General features: G+C 44.2%; 1 pseudogene across 1 annotated transcript in view; it reads right to left on the bottom strand.

The window, feature by feature from the left end:
* Positions 1–14,713, bottom strand: part of LOC311135652 (seizure protein 6 homolog) — a 294,033-nt pseudogene that overhangs the window by 50,070 nt on the left and 229,250 nt on the right. Inside the window, exon 6 of the transcript in view lies at positions 370–538. The product of the transcript in view is annotated as a seizure protein 6 homolog (transcript). The remainder of the gene's footprint in view (positions 1–369; positions 539–14,713) is intronic.

Here is a 14,713-nt window from a genome sequence, read left to right as displayed (position 1 = left end):
TTAATTTGCATGAGGGAATACAGTTATTATTTGAAATGACATAAAGCCGTATCAATTTCATCCAAGTCACTCACATATGGGATTCAGTTGCCTACCCTTACCAAACATGTCCTTGAGCAATATATGACGTAAAGTTAGGCGTTGTTGCCCAGTGTTGCATCGCATTCTATTAGCCGGATGTAAAACCTGTCATATCTAGTCCAACTGGCAACTAATTAGCAACACATGAAAGCGTCCCACCATTTGAGCACACCCCTACACACACACACACACACACACACACACACACACACACACACACACACACACACACACACACACACACACACACTCCCAATCTGCTTCCATTCAGCTGTCTGTGTACTCTACCTGTCATCATCCTCAGCCAAAGCCACTTTCTCAAAGTGAACATGAAGACGGTGGCCTTCAGGAGCCTCCAGGACCCAATGGCAAGTCAAGTTGTTGCTGTAGTTGCCAGGGAAACCAGGAGAGACGATACGGCCCAACGTGGCATTTTTTATCATCCCTCCACAGGAAGCTGCATTGAAAATGGATTGGATACGAGCGAGGATGAGATGGACAGAGAGGGAGGGAAGGGTAAAACTCAGAGAGAATATGTGAGAGATAAAAAAACTTAAATGTCCCTTATTTTCTATAACAATATTTGTTTTCTGCTCTCTCTTTGCTGAGTAATACCACAGTACATGGGGTTTGGAGGAAGAAAGTTTCCATTCCTGTGCTGAAAGAGAGTGAGAATGTTTGGAGCTGTGCAGTGGTCTGGCGAATAGGTCTCCCAAGGGACTGACCATAGAGATAGTTAAAGGACCCAACATTGTATCTGTCACATTATGGTGTCTGTGAGAGCATGGGCAACACAACTGAGGCCATCTACATTATGAAGTAGTCCATTTTCTTCTTCTACTACTTCCATGAGTTGGTAAACAAACTTAAAGGGTGCATACTGCCACCTGGAGTGTGTTGTTTGAACAGATATATAGCCAAAGTTGGCGATTTACTGCCACCTGCAGTTATGGAATGTTTTCTCATGAGTAGAATTCATTGGCTGATCCCTCCTGATGACCTGGATGAAATTATGTGATCCTTCCTTAACCCATAGGAAGTCCCACCCAGTTGACTACCTCAAAATTGTGAAAGTCCTCAATGGTGCTGCCCATGCTAAAATTGGCTTTTGGCCATTAGAGTCCTCTATCTATCTCTATGGGACTGACTGTCTGACTGTCTGACCGTGTCTGTGTGTGATCAAGAGCAGAGCAGTAGAACAGTATCAGTGCAGAACAGCTGTAGGGAGTGAGAGTGAGGCTGGCAGAAGAGATGGTGCTATTTCAGAGCAGGTGAAGGTTAGTCATGGAGCCCACTCCTAATTACTGTAGTGTAGCCAGGTCCAAATGGGCTGGTTTAGCCCTGTCTCGTCTCCATAGCACTGCTCCCCCTCCCCATACTGGTAATCAGACACTAACAGACCAGGCCTCTGAGCACAACCAATCAACCTTTGGCCTAAATGAGGATGCTAGACTGACATGTTGTAAAAGCCCACCTTAGGCCTAACCCACTGGGCAAAAACTGGTTGAATCAATGTTGTTTCCACATCATTTCAACAAATAAAAATATATGTGACGACGCTGAATCAGAGTGGAAAACTGATTTGATTTGCAAAAAGTCATCGACGTAAGGGAATTTCATTGTTTTTCACCCAACTTTTAACCTAAATTCAATGACATGGTGACATTTTTTGTTGATTTCATGTTGAATTCACATTAGTTGACAACTCAACCAAATGTAAATCAAACCTAGATGTTGAACTGACGTCTGTGCCCATTGGGAAGTAGCTTGTACTATTACTATACAGGGAGGCATGGGCGTTACATGTTGTGAGGTAGGCAATCACGGTGAGTGCTATTATTTGCACAGTGGATATAAATAGTTTACAATACTTACACAATATTTACAAAATAATAAACAGGACGAAGAGCAACATAAGTCAGAGCACTGACAACGTAACCTATAGGCCTCAATAATGCCTCACAGCAATTTGGCCATACAGCAGGAAGTATAGCCACACCTTTCCATTTCTGGCTACAACCGGACATTTTTGTTTTAGGTGGGATCCTTGGAATGTCCCGCTTTTGCTCATGTGCTGGATATCGTCCAATCGCAATTCAGTATCTGTCTCAGGGTTGGTTTAAATAAGAGCCATGTATTTAGAGAGTTGAGCCATTGAGGTTTCTGCATAATGATGCATTTACATGACCCTACACACAGTGGTATTCAAAGTCGGGGTCGCAGTTGGGTCGGCAAATAAACAAAAAACAAAAAAACATGTGGAACAAAAAATTAAGAGTACAGATTATTGTATGGAACAATACACAAAACGTTTTTGAGAAAGATTAAAACATTAAAAATTACAATTTTACTGAGTAAATTTATTGAATTAAAGGTTATTTGTTGATGTGATTATTTATTTATTTTACAGATTTGGGATTTTACAAAAATGGGATTCCTAGAAATTCTTGCAAAAATAATGGGGTCCCTGCTTTTTGAATACTACTGCCCTACAAAAATCTATGGCAGCCATGCTCCTGTAGCTCAGTTGGTAGAGCACGGCGCTTGCAACGCCAGGGTTGTGGATTCAATTCCCATGGGGGGTCAGTATGAAAAATGTATGCACTCACTAACTGTAAGTCTCTCTGGATAAGAACGTCTGCTAAATGACAAAAATGTAAAATGTATAACAGACGTCACGCTGCTTGCTTAGCAAGTACCACTTCCTCCTGATTCGACTCACACCGAGGCTAAAACCAGGACCTCTGCTTTCCTAGCACACGTGACCGCCCTCCCGAAGTTAGCAATTAGGTGGCACACGTTTCACACATCCCCATATGCTACATTCACCCCTAAAACGTATTCCACAGCGACCATAGCGTTGAGCTGAGAGATCCGGGTCATGGCACCAGTGAAACCGACATGACTGTGCTGCTAACAGTATATCTTCCTCCACTGTCCCTGTCTTGACAACGTACCAATCATATGAGCTATTCACAAATATCTAAATTTAAACCTAGCTGTGGAGTGAGCTTACATTTTTAACTCCGTTACATTAGCGCCCATTAACAGTACATGGGGAATATTTAAATAATGCTATGTAACTGTATGTCTAGAATTAGACAAATACAGAGCTGCCAACTCTCACGCTTTCGCCGTGTGACACATGTTTTTGCCTGTTTTCACACGCACTCACGCCACACATCCAATTTCTCACGCAAAAAAAATAGGCAGAGACTCGTTCGTTCCTTTTTTCAAACTCCCCGACGGTATATGGCGCTGATGAGCGCCACTGAACCATATGCGCTGCACCCCGAAGTTAGCGACAGAAGAAGAGATACTATTGCCGCTAAAGACAACAGGAGAAGAAACGGTCAATACCTCAAGAAGTCTGATAAGAAGCTGAGCTGAGACTAGGTATGTAACAATGAAATGTCATCCAATTGAGTACTCAATCTCTTAAACTTTAAATCTTGAAATAAATTATTTGTTTGTGCGTGTGAACATGATTTAGTGTGGTGAATGTAAACTCAGCTGATTTCGAAAAGGTAAGATGTATTCCAAAGAATTTAACATAAATACAGGAAATGTGTGCAATAGAAGTAGACTTGTGCAGACATTCACTGACCCCATGACAGAAGTGTACCTGCTGTTCTTCCAAATCAAATCAAATCAAATCAAATTTTATTGGTCACATGCGCCGAATACAACAGGTGCAGACATCACAGTGAAATGCTTACTTACAGCCCTTAACCAACAGTGCATTTATTTTTAACAAAAAAAGTAAAAATAAAACAACAACAAAAAAAGTGTTGAGAAAAAAAAGAGCAGAAGTAAAATAAAATAACAGTAGGGAGGCCACCGTACCAACTTTCACTTCTTTCAACTTGCTGCTTCAGAGAGAGCAGTCATCAATATTTTTGTTACATGATGAGGTGGGATTGGATAAAAAAAAATTCTCCATTCTGTGTTTCTTGCTGATATCTGCAGGGATCCTCTAAAACAGGTTTCACCTACTATTTTTGTAAATGTCTGTTATAGATGGTGAAATTTGTACGCAAGCTATGTTCCAAGTTTATGGTTCCAGCAGCTCTGCAGTGCCATGAGGAGCCTTGTAAAATTGCCTTTAAAGAAAAGGCAAACCATTTACCAGGTTAGTATTTGACTATTATTATGATCAAACACTGTGATATGTGATATTTAGCCTTGTACCTTATACCGATATGCTGTATCTGTGACAGGAAGAAAGTTGAACATTAGGTTCACAACCAGGGCTAAACTTAACAGATTACTCGACAAGGGTGACATCACACCACAGCAGGTGGATTCATTCCATGAAGCTGTGTTGTGTTTCCTGACAAGTGCTGTGGACTATGCACTTAAGAAGCTGCCACTGGAAGAGCCACTGATCAAGCACGCACAATTTGTAGATGTACGGCTGAAAGTGACATCGAAGATGTCTGTTGAGCTGAATCTCAGGAGTGAGTCAAAGAACTACACTTCCCAGAGTGCACCAGCAGCAGCAAACCGGCTGCTTGTCACCTGATCAATCATTTTCACTGATCTGGAGCACCTGTGAAGGCATGGAGGAGCTCAGTCATTCAGAAGAACAAACTTCAGAGAGAAGACTCCAAGTTCACTCACATGTTCAGTCCAAAGACGCCAATGGTAAAAGGCTTAAATGGTTAATTCATTTAAGTTATTTAGAATGTTTATTTAAGTGTTTAAACTAATTTAAGTTCATTAAAATGTTTAATTAAAATGGTAACTTTTTGTTCTGTCTTTAAAGGTTTACAACCTAATATACTGGCTAATTTACTGGACAGACCAATCAACTGAAAGCAAACTAAAAATAAAAAAGATTGAGTCGGAAATTTGAGTTGTCCCTGTGTCCTTTGGATGGTGAACAAGAGGAGGACTTGACAGTTGTAAACCACGCGGAGCGGCCTGGCCCTGAGGATAAACGGCTTCAGATCCAGAAATAAGCTGTTGACGCAGAGGAAGTCAAGATGGCGGAAGATGTCCTGGGGAAGTTGGTCCAGCAGCTCAAAAAGGAGAGGACCACTGCAAAAAGCAGCTTTACCAGACAAGCCAACTTCATTTCAAGAGAAGCAAGCAGCATGCTTCAAGTGGAGTTAAAGGAGGAATTCGCTAAGCTTTCAGATTGTTTCAGAAAGATGCTCGATGCCAACGATGACTACAGGATTGGACTGGAGGCTGACATGACTGAGGAGAAGGAACCAGGTCTTAATGAACAGCAAGAGGCTGACATTGATAGATCTGTAAATGAAGGTGAAACAAAGTTGGCAGAGATAAGAGACATTGTTCAAACAAACCTGTGGTCGAGTACTCCTGAGTGGCGCAGTGGTCTATCTTCAGTGGTCTAAGGCACTGCATCGCAGTGCTAACTGTGCCACTAGAGATCCTGGTTCGAATCCAGGCTCTGTCGCAGCCGGCCGCGACCGGGAGACTCATGGGCGGCGCACAATTGGCCCAGCGCTGTCCAGGGTAGGGGAGGGAATGGCCGGCAGGGATGTAGCTCAGTTGATAGAGCATGGCGTTTGCAACGCCCGGGTTGTGGGTTCGATTCCCACGGGGGGGCAGTATAAAAAAAAAATATATATATATGTATTCACTAACTGTAAGTCGCTCTGGATAAGAGCGTCTGCTAAATGACTAAAATGTAAAAATGTAAATGTCGAGGTATGGAAGGAGTGAACTTCTTGTGGCAATCCTGGAAGCAGAAAAAGCCAATGATAAAGCGGCTGATGTACCTGTGGAAAGTGCCAATTTAGAGGGCTATGAAGTGCACCTCGCTCTCTTGGACAAGAGAATAAAAGAGGCCATCTCAGCAATGTCAACATGGGAGCGATGGATCCCTGTAGGATTAAAGGACGAATTAAAAGGAAGAGTCAATGACGTAAGAGCATTCTACTACAGGCTTGAGTTAAGGAGACCTGAATTTGCCACTGCACGGACGATCAATGAGCAAGGCACAGGAGTGAAACTACTACCCCAACTGGCAACATCCACACCAATAGTGAGAATCAAGCCAATCTCTCTACCCATCTTCAATGGAAGCAAGAGAGAATATCACAGATGGAGGAAAGACTGGGAAAGGCTACAAAAGCAGGGAGAGCCATCCGGATCAACTGAAGTTAAGAAAATTCAACTCCTGGAGAGTGTGGATGACAAAATCTCAAAAGATCTCAGACTTTCAACCTACACCACGGCCGATGACATGTTCAGAGTCCTGGAGAACAGGTATGGCAACAAGTCAACCATCATAGTGGAAATCCTGGAAGAGCTGGAGAAGATGCCACATGTGAAAGGGAACCAACCAAGAAAGGTCATTGATCTCATACAGTCAGTGGAGAAGGCTCTAGCAGATCTCACAGAGTTAGGAAACTCTGGATCCATAAATAACCCACTGGTAATTAGATCCATTGAAAGCAAGTTGCCTGACTTCATTAAAAGAGACTGGGTGATGTTCATGGTTGAACCCAGAAACAATGTCACATCAGACAACCACTTTGTCATGCTCTTGAAGTTCCTGAAAAGTCAAGAAGAAATACTAGAGAGACTCGAACAGCTCAGAACTGTGGAGAAGGTGGAAAAATCAGATTGTTTGGACAAGAAGTATGACAGAAAGATTGCCTCAACAAAAACCACAAAGAAAGAAGAGCTTGATGAGGTATGTGGTGATAGTGGGCACAACAACAAAATCTTCTTCTGTAGAAAGTTCAAAAGACTTAAGCTACCTGAAAAGAAAACTGTATTGAGAAAGCTGGGAGCATGCAGAAAATGTCTCGGATGCCATGATGAAGATGGATACTGCAGAGACACTTTCCTATGCAGAAACAAAGACTGTAAAAGGGAAGGTGGTGCCCCAGACCACCATTTTTTCCTCTGGCCAAAAAGAGAAGTCAAAAGAGGGGAAGAGAGAAAGAGTGAAAAAGATGGCAAAGGTGAAAGCAAGCTAACGGAGGAACAAGAGGAGATCTTGTCTGAACTTTCCCAGGAAATGGCAGATCGATGCAGAAAGGCTTTCACCAACACCAACAAAACCGCAGTGACACTCGATGCTTCAGGCCAGTCTGAGCTACCGCAGAGAAATGGGCTCTCTGAACTTCCTGTCATCATGATGTTGATGCAAGTCACGGCAAACACAGGGCAGAAGATGGGGACTTTAATTGACCTTGCTTCAGACACAAACTACATTACCCATAAGGCTGCTGAAAGACTGAGGTTAAGACATGAGAAGATAACTTTAGTGGTGCATGGGGTTGGTGGTATGACCATGGAGGTGAACACACAAAGGTATCTCCTCAAAGTCAGAGTCAAGACACCTAAAGGGACAGAGAGAGCTCATGAAATGGTCTGCTACGGCTTGGATGAAATCGGCAGAGTGCATCAAGTAATTGAACCTGAGAAGTTGAAAAAATTATTCCCAGAAGTCGAACTTCTCATTAGCCACCGAGAGGGAAGACTCGCTCCCCAGAGGGTAAAAATCATCGGAGACCTTGTCTTGTGGGAGGGTCCATTGGGGAAAACAGTGGGTGGAGCACATCCCGACTTATTTGAAGAAGTGGAGGTTGGAGCATATGAGTCCAAAACACACTTCGCTCGCTCCATGAGGACAGCAGCTGTCAAATATCAATAAATCACAAGTCCAACAACTGACACAGCCCAGCTACAGTAGGAGGATGTGACTCAGACCAAATTTACAGCTGCCAGTAACCGTGAGTTCCTTGAGTGGTGGCACTGGGACAGCATCGGAGCTGCATGTGAGCCAAGATGTGGAGGATGCCGATGTGGAAACTGTCCACCAGGAGGAAAGGAAATGACCCTGGCAGAGGAGAGGGAACTGGAGATCATTAAAGAAGGCCTCACCTACAAGAAGGGGGATGCTCACACACCGGCTCCACATTGGGATGCAAAGTATCCTTGGACGGTAGATCCAGCCTCTCTCCCGAACAACAAATGTGCAGTCCAGGCTTGTTTCTTAAGGATGGAAAAGCAACTAAGCAGAGAGCCAGACTGGAAAGTCGCATATGCTACCCAGATCCATGAAATGGTCGAGCGAGGCGCAGCCATAAAACTCACCAACAAAATCATGGACGAGTGGAACGGACCAGTGTGGTACGTAAGCCACCTGGTGGCACCAAACCATCATTCGGTGACAACACCGGTTCGTATTGTATGGAATAGTAGCCAGAAATACAAAGGCGTGGGTATGAATGATCTTCTTCTGAAGGGAGCAGACGTTCTCAACCCTATAAGAGCTGTCTTGCTGAGGTTCAGAGAAGGGACGTATGCATCTCTAAGAGACATCAAAAAGATGTACAACTCTGTATGGCTGGAGGAGCGTGAGATGCATCTTCACAGGTTCCTCTGGAGGGACAGCCCAGATGAAGAGATAAGTGAATATGCAATAACCAGAGTCAACATTGGGGACAGACCTGCTGGTTTCATTTCTCAGTTGGCTATGAGGGAAACAGCACGCCTGCCCAACTTTCTTCACTTGGAGGATGAGCGCAGAGTCATTGAAGAGGACAGTTATGTGGATGACCTCTTAACCTCCCAAAATGACCTGAATAAACTTGACAAGATCAGAGCAAATGTCGAAAAGATCTTGATAGCTGGAGGGTTCTTCCTCAAACCATGGGTCCGGTCAGGGCAAAGTGGGAGGCAAGGAATGGAGATGGAGGTTCTAACAAAGACACAAAGTAAAACCTTAATTCTTCCAAATCAAATGAGGGACGAAGACAACAAAGCCTTGGGTATCGACTACCAAATGGATGAAGACAAGCTCTACATGTTAACCTCAGTTAACTTTTCCAAAAGGAAAAAGAAGATGAGAGTTGGAAAGAATCTTCTCAAGGAGGAGGTGAGAACTGAGACACCTAACCCACTGACTAGGAGGGCTCTCTTAAGCCAAGTGGCTGGACTGTACGACCCAATTGGCTTAGTTACACCTGCCAAACAGAAGGGAGCAATTCTTGTTCGAAAAGCATTCCAAGAGGGAGGGGGTGGGAAACTAACCCAAGAAACCTGGGACCAACCTCTCTCAGAAAGCCTCAGAGAAGAAGCCATCCAGCTTTTTGAAGAATATGTGCAGCTCGGAGAGGTGAAATTCCACAGGAGCCTCACACCAGCTGGCTGGGAAGGGAAACCTTGGGGCATCACATTCTCTGATGGAAGTGACAAAATCTATGGAGCTGTGATGTTCTTAAGATGGGACACAAGTCAAGGCACTAAAGTTCGGTTCGTTGAATCAAAAGCCAAGCTGACACCCCTGGATCAGAAGGGAGAAGCTGTAAAAGCTGAGATCTGTGGTGCTGTCTTCGCAGCCAGGATCAGGAAGTATGTGGAAAAGCATGCTCGAATGAAGATCGAGAGATGGTTCCATCTACTTGACAGTCAAACGGTCTTGGGAGCCATTCAAAGAGTCAGTTATGGGTACAAAACTTTCTTTGCAAATAGAGTGGGTGAAATCCAGAAGGCTGGACAAGTGCAAGACTGGTGGTGGATCCGTGGGGATCTAAACATAGCTGACATCATAACAAGAGGGGGTGCTCCTGAAGATTTGAAGGAGAATTCCACATGGCAAAATGGACCAGAGTTCCTAAAGTGGCCAGTGGAGGAGTGGCCTATAAAATCAGCTGGAGATGTTGCAGCTCATGCCAGGGAGAGTGTAAACAAGCTCCAGAGGAAGGCATTCTCAGGTGCATTAACAAGAGCTCAAGCAAGAAGTAGTCAGCAGAAAGAAGACCTACAAGGCACTCAGGAAAGTCCAAAGAGTGAAACTCAAGAGGGAATACCTGTGTTAAACCCAACTCTTCTTAGAAGGAATCCCACTAGCTGGGTTAAAGATATTGTGGACGTAAGAAGATTCAGTAGCCTGTCCAAACTGGTGAGAGTTGTTGCCTGGGTTTGTCTAGCAGCCAAGCAGTGGCTGAAGAGGAAGGCCCGGGCCCCTAAACAGGCAAAGAGGGAGGTAAGATCACCCAAGCAAGCTGTGCTGACTGTCAAAGAACATGAAGATGCACTCAAATACCTTTTCCTCGCAGCTCAAGAAGGTACAGATTTTTCAGACACAACTCTAAGCAGACTGACAGTGTACAAAGATGTGAACTCTGGGCTACTGGCACAAGAATCCCACAAAGCAAACCACGAGGGAGTGGCGGGAACCCTTCTCCAGATGAGGAAGAAAGCCTGGGTAATAAAAGGCCGTAGACTTGCCAAGAAAATGGTTGACAGCTGTGTGGTCTGCAGGAAAAACAAGGCAAAACAGTGTCAACAACTCATGGCGGACCTGCCTCTAGAGCGAACAGGCCCAGCTGCACCTTTTGAATTCACCACCATGGACCTGTTCGGCCCTTATGAAGTGAAAGATGAGGTCAAGAAGAGAACTAGACTCAAAGTATGGGGAATAGTCTTCTGCTGCATGGCTTCCCGAGCCATACACACTGAAGTGGTGAGTGACATGTCATCTGAAGGATTCCTGCTAGCCTATCAAAGGTTCACTTCACTGAGAGGACACCCCAGGAAACTCTGGTCAGACCCTGGCACTAACTTTGTGGGAGCCAAACCCGCACTTCAACATTTCCTTAACCAACTAAACAAGTCTGAACTTGAAGACACAGCTGCCAAGCATGGTACAGAATGGTCATGGAAGATCCACCCTGCAGACTCTCCTCATAGGAATGGTGCCGCAGAGGCAGCTGTCAAAGTAGTGAAGCGGGCGTTGAGCAACCTTGGTGGAGATGGTGTTTTCACGTGGGGAGAATTCCAAACTTTTCTCTTCATGGCAGCCAACCTTGCTAATGAGAGACCCATCGATGCAAGAACTCAAAGCAGAAAATACTGTGTAGAGTACATCACCCCGAATTCTCTGCTTTTAGGACGTACCAATCCAAAGGGAGACCCTGGAGATTTTCAGTTTGATGGCTACCCTTACAAAAGACTTAAACATATTCAAGCAGAGTTAAGCCATTTCTGGAAGAAGTGGAGCCAATTGGCTGGACCTAATCTGTTCATAAGGAACAAATGGAACACCAAAGAGCGAAATGTTGCTGTTGGAGATGTGGTCTGGTTGGCTGACCAAAACGCCCTAAGAGGAAAGTACAAGCTGGCTAGAGTGGTCGGTGTCAATGCTGACAGCAAAGGCATCGTAAGAGATGTGCTTGTGAAGACTTTTCCCAGCTATCCTGTTCATATCACAAAGTCAAACAGCAAAAAAGGGCCCACAAGAGCAAACGGTGAAAGAACGAAGAGGCTTCAAACCAAAATCCCAGCTACAATTCTTCATAGAGATGTCAGACGCCTTGTCATTCTACTTCCCATTGAAGAACAAACAGAGGTGGGAAGGGCTTGTGTGACCTCTCTGGGTTTGAAAAAACCAGGAGCTCAAGTGGGAGGTGTTGAGCTGAATCTCAGGAGTGAGTCAAAGAACTACACTTCCCAGAGTGCACCAGCAGCAGCAAACTGGCTGCTTGTCACCTGATCAATCATTTTCACTGATCTGGAGCACCTGTGAAGGCATGGAGGAGCTCAGTCATTCAGAAGAACAAACTTCAGAGAGAAGACTCCAAGTTCACTCAGTCCAAAGACGCCAATGGTAAAAGGCTTAAATGGTTAATTCATTTAAGTTATTTAGAATGTTTATTTAAATGTTTAAACTAATTTAAGTTCATTAAAATGGTAACTTTTTGTTCTGTCTTTAAAGGTTTACAACCTAATTTACTGGCTAATTTACTTGACAGACCAATCAACTGAAAGCAAACTAAAAATTAAAAAGATTGAGTCGGAAATTTGAGTTGTCCCTGTGTCCTTTGGATGGTGAACAAGAGGAGGACTTGACAATGTCCTGTACTTTGTTGAAAGGTTAGTTTTTTTCCTCTAATTATTGTGTGTTATCTTAGCTAAAATACCCTGTGTTTTATGATGTGTGTTCACTCCTAAACTGCACATGAGATATTCTTATGTGGCTTCTCCTCAAAGATGTGTATGAACTGCTGCTGGTTGATGACTATATACCTAAAACGTAACAACTTGTAACTCTACTTTCATAAATAGGTTTCCCCATCTCCTCCCATACCATGGGCCAGAGGAGCATGACCTTCTGGGTGAGGAGTTTCTAAATTATCAGACCATGCCAATGATATCCCTGCAGGACGAAACTGAAATGGAAAGCTTCTGGGCTGAAATGGCAACCCGGAAGCATAAGGTAAATATTTTTTGTCTTTCCTTTTGGCAGGTGTGGCTTGGCTACATCTGTTGCTTAAAATTGTTGCATGCATATACAGTGGGGAGAACAAGTATTTGATACACTGCCGATTTTGCAGGTTTTCCTACTTACAAAGCATGTAGAGGTCTGTAATTTTTTTTTTTTAATCCAGAAAATCACATTGTATGATTTTTAAGTAATTAATTTGCATTGTATTGCATGACATAAGTATTTGATCACCTACCAACCAGTACGAATTCCGGCTCTCACAGACCTGTTAGTTTTTCTTTAAGAAGCCATCCTGTTCTCCACTCATTACCTGCATTAACTGCACCTGTTTGAACTCGTTACCTGTATAAAAGACACCTGTCCACACACTCAATCAAACAGACTCCAACCTCTCCACAATGGCCAAGACCAGAGAGCTGTGTAAGGACATCAGGGATAAAATTGCAGACCTGCACAAGGCTGGGATGGGCTACAGGACAATAGGCAAGCAGCTTGGTGAGAAGGCAACAACTGTTGGCGCAATTATTAGAAAATGGAAGAAGTTCAGATGACGGTCAATCACCCTCGGTCTGGGGCTCCATGCAAGATCTCACCTCGTTGGGCATCAATGATCATGAGGAAGGTGAGGGATCAGCCCAGAACTACACGGCAGGACCTGGTCAATGACCTGAAGAGAGCTGGGACCACAGTCTCAAAGAAAACCATTAGTAACACACTACGCCGTCATGGATTAAAATCCTGCAGTGCACGCAAGGTCCCCCTGCTCAAGCCAGCGCATGTCCAGGCCCGTCTGAAGTTTGCCAATGACCATCTGGATGATCCAGAGGAGGAATGGGAGAAGGTCATGTGGTCTGATGAGACAAAAATAGAGCTTTTTGGTCTAAACTCCACTCGCCGTGTTTGGAGGAAGAAGAAGGATGAGTACAACCCCAAGAACACCATCCCAACCATGAAGCATGGAGATGGAAACATCATTCTTTGGGGATGCTTTTCTGCAAAGGGGACAGGACGACTGCACCGTATTGAGGGGAGGATGGATGGGGCCATGTATCGCGAGATCTTGGCCAACAACCTCCTTCCCTCAGTAAGAGCATTGAAGATGGGTCGTTGCTGGGTCTTCCAGCATGACAACGACCCGAAACACACAGCCAGGGCAACTAAGGAGTGGCTCCATAAGAAGCATCTCAAGGTCCTGGAGTGGCCTAGCCAGTCTCCAGACCTGAACCCAATAGAAAATCTTTGGAGGGAGCTGAAAGTCCGTATTGCCCAGCGACAGCCCCGAAACCTGAAGGATCTGGAGAAGGTCTGTATGGAGGAGTGGGCCAAAATCCCTGCTGCAGTGTGTGCAAACCTGGTCAAGAACTACAGGAAACGTATGATCTCTGTAATTGCAAACAAAGGTTTCTGTAGCAAATATTAAGTTCTGCTTTTCTGATGTATCAAATACTTATGTCATACAATAAAATGCAAATGAATTACTTAAAAATCATACAATGTGATTTTCTGGATTTTTGTTTTAGATTCCGTCTCTCACAGTTGAAGTGTACCTATGATAAAAATTACAGACCTCTACATGCTTTGTAAGTAGGAAAACCTGCAAAATCGGCAGTGTATCAAATACTTGTTCTCCCCACTGTATGTGTCATGCATGTTGCAAATTATGCATGTTTTTATCTGAACTTTGTTAATGGATCAACCTACAGTATACTTACAGTATTAATCAATCAAAAATCAAGGTATGTTTTTCCATTGTGTTTTGGTGCATTTTCCATAGGTGACTGGAGCCAAATAATTCGAGAGGCTTGCTGCCGTCGCCAAGCTTGTCCTGGTGTTGCCCCATGCAAACGCAGATGCTGAGAGGGTGTTTTCAGTTGTGGGACTGAACAAAACCAAGAGAAGAAACCGCCTAGCATTGGATGGCACCCTGTCCTCAATAATGACCATAAAGATGGCCAATCTGGAGCCCTGCTTCAAATGGTAGCCCCCCTCCGATATCATCAAGGCCTCCAAGAAGGGCACAGGCCAGTATAACCATGCCGACAGATCATAGACAAGAGGCTCATTTGAGATGAGCCAGGTCTGCGCAGAATCGATCACCGGCGATCACCACCCAATGCATGCTGGTTAGATTTGTGTCCGACTTGATCCCGACTTTCTCTGACGTCATGCACACGTGGGCAACGATAACCTCATGAGATCAAGGCGGCCGCAGTTCTGAGACGCAGGCAGTGCAATTGCTTTTTACCGACTGCAGGACCCAGGCGGACCCAGGACAAAATCTCACTCCAAGGTTTTTTGAAAAGTTGGCAGGTATGCAAATACAACAAATTCTAAAAGTTAACCTAACTCGCTAAATACATGGCTCTTTGAAACATTGAACTCTCGAACACACCTACATTTGACGCACCTTGC

The sequence above is a fragment of the Coregonus lavaretus genome, assembly GCF_964263955.1.
Source record: "Coregonus lavaretus genome assembly, chromosome: 10".
Classification (NCBI taxonomy): Eukaryota; Metazoa; Chordata; class Actinopteri; order Salmoniformes; family Salmonidae; genus Coregonus; species Coregonus lavaretus.
This window is presented reverse-complemented; position numbering and strand designations above follow the sequence as displayed.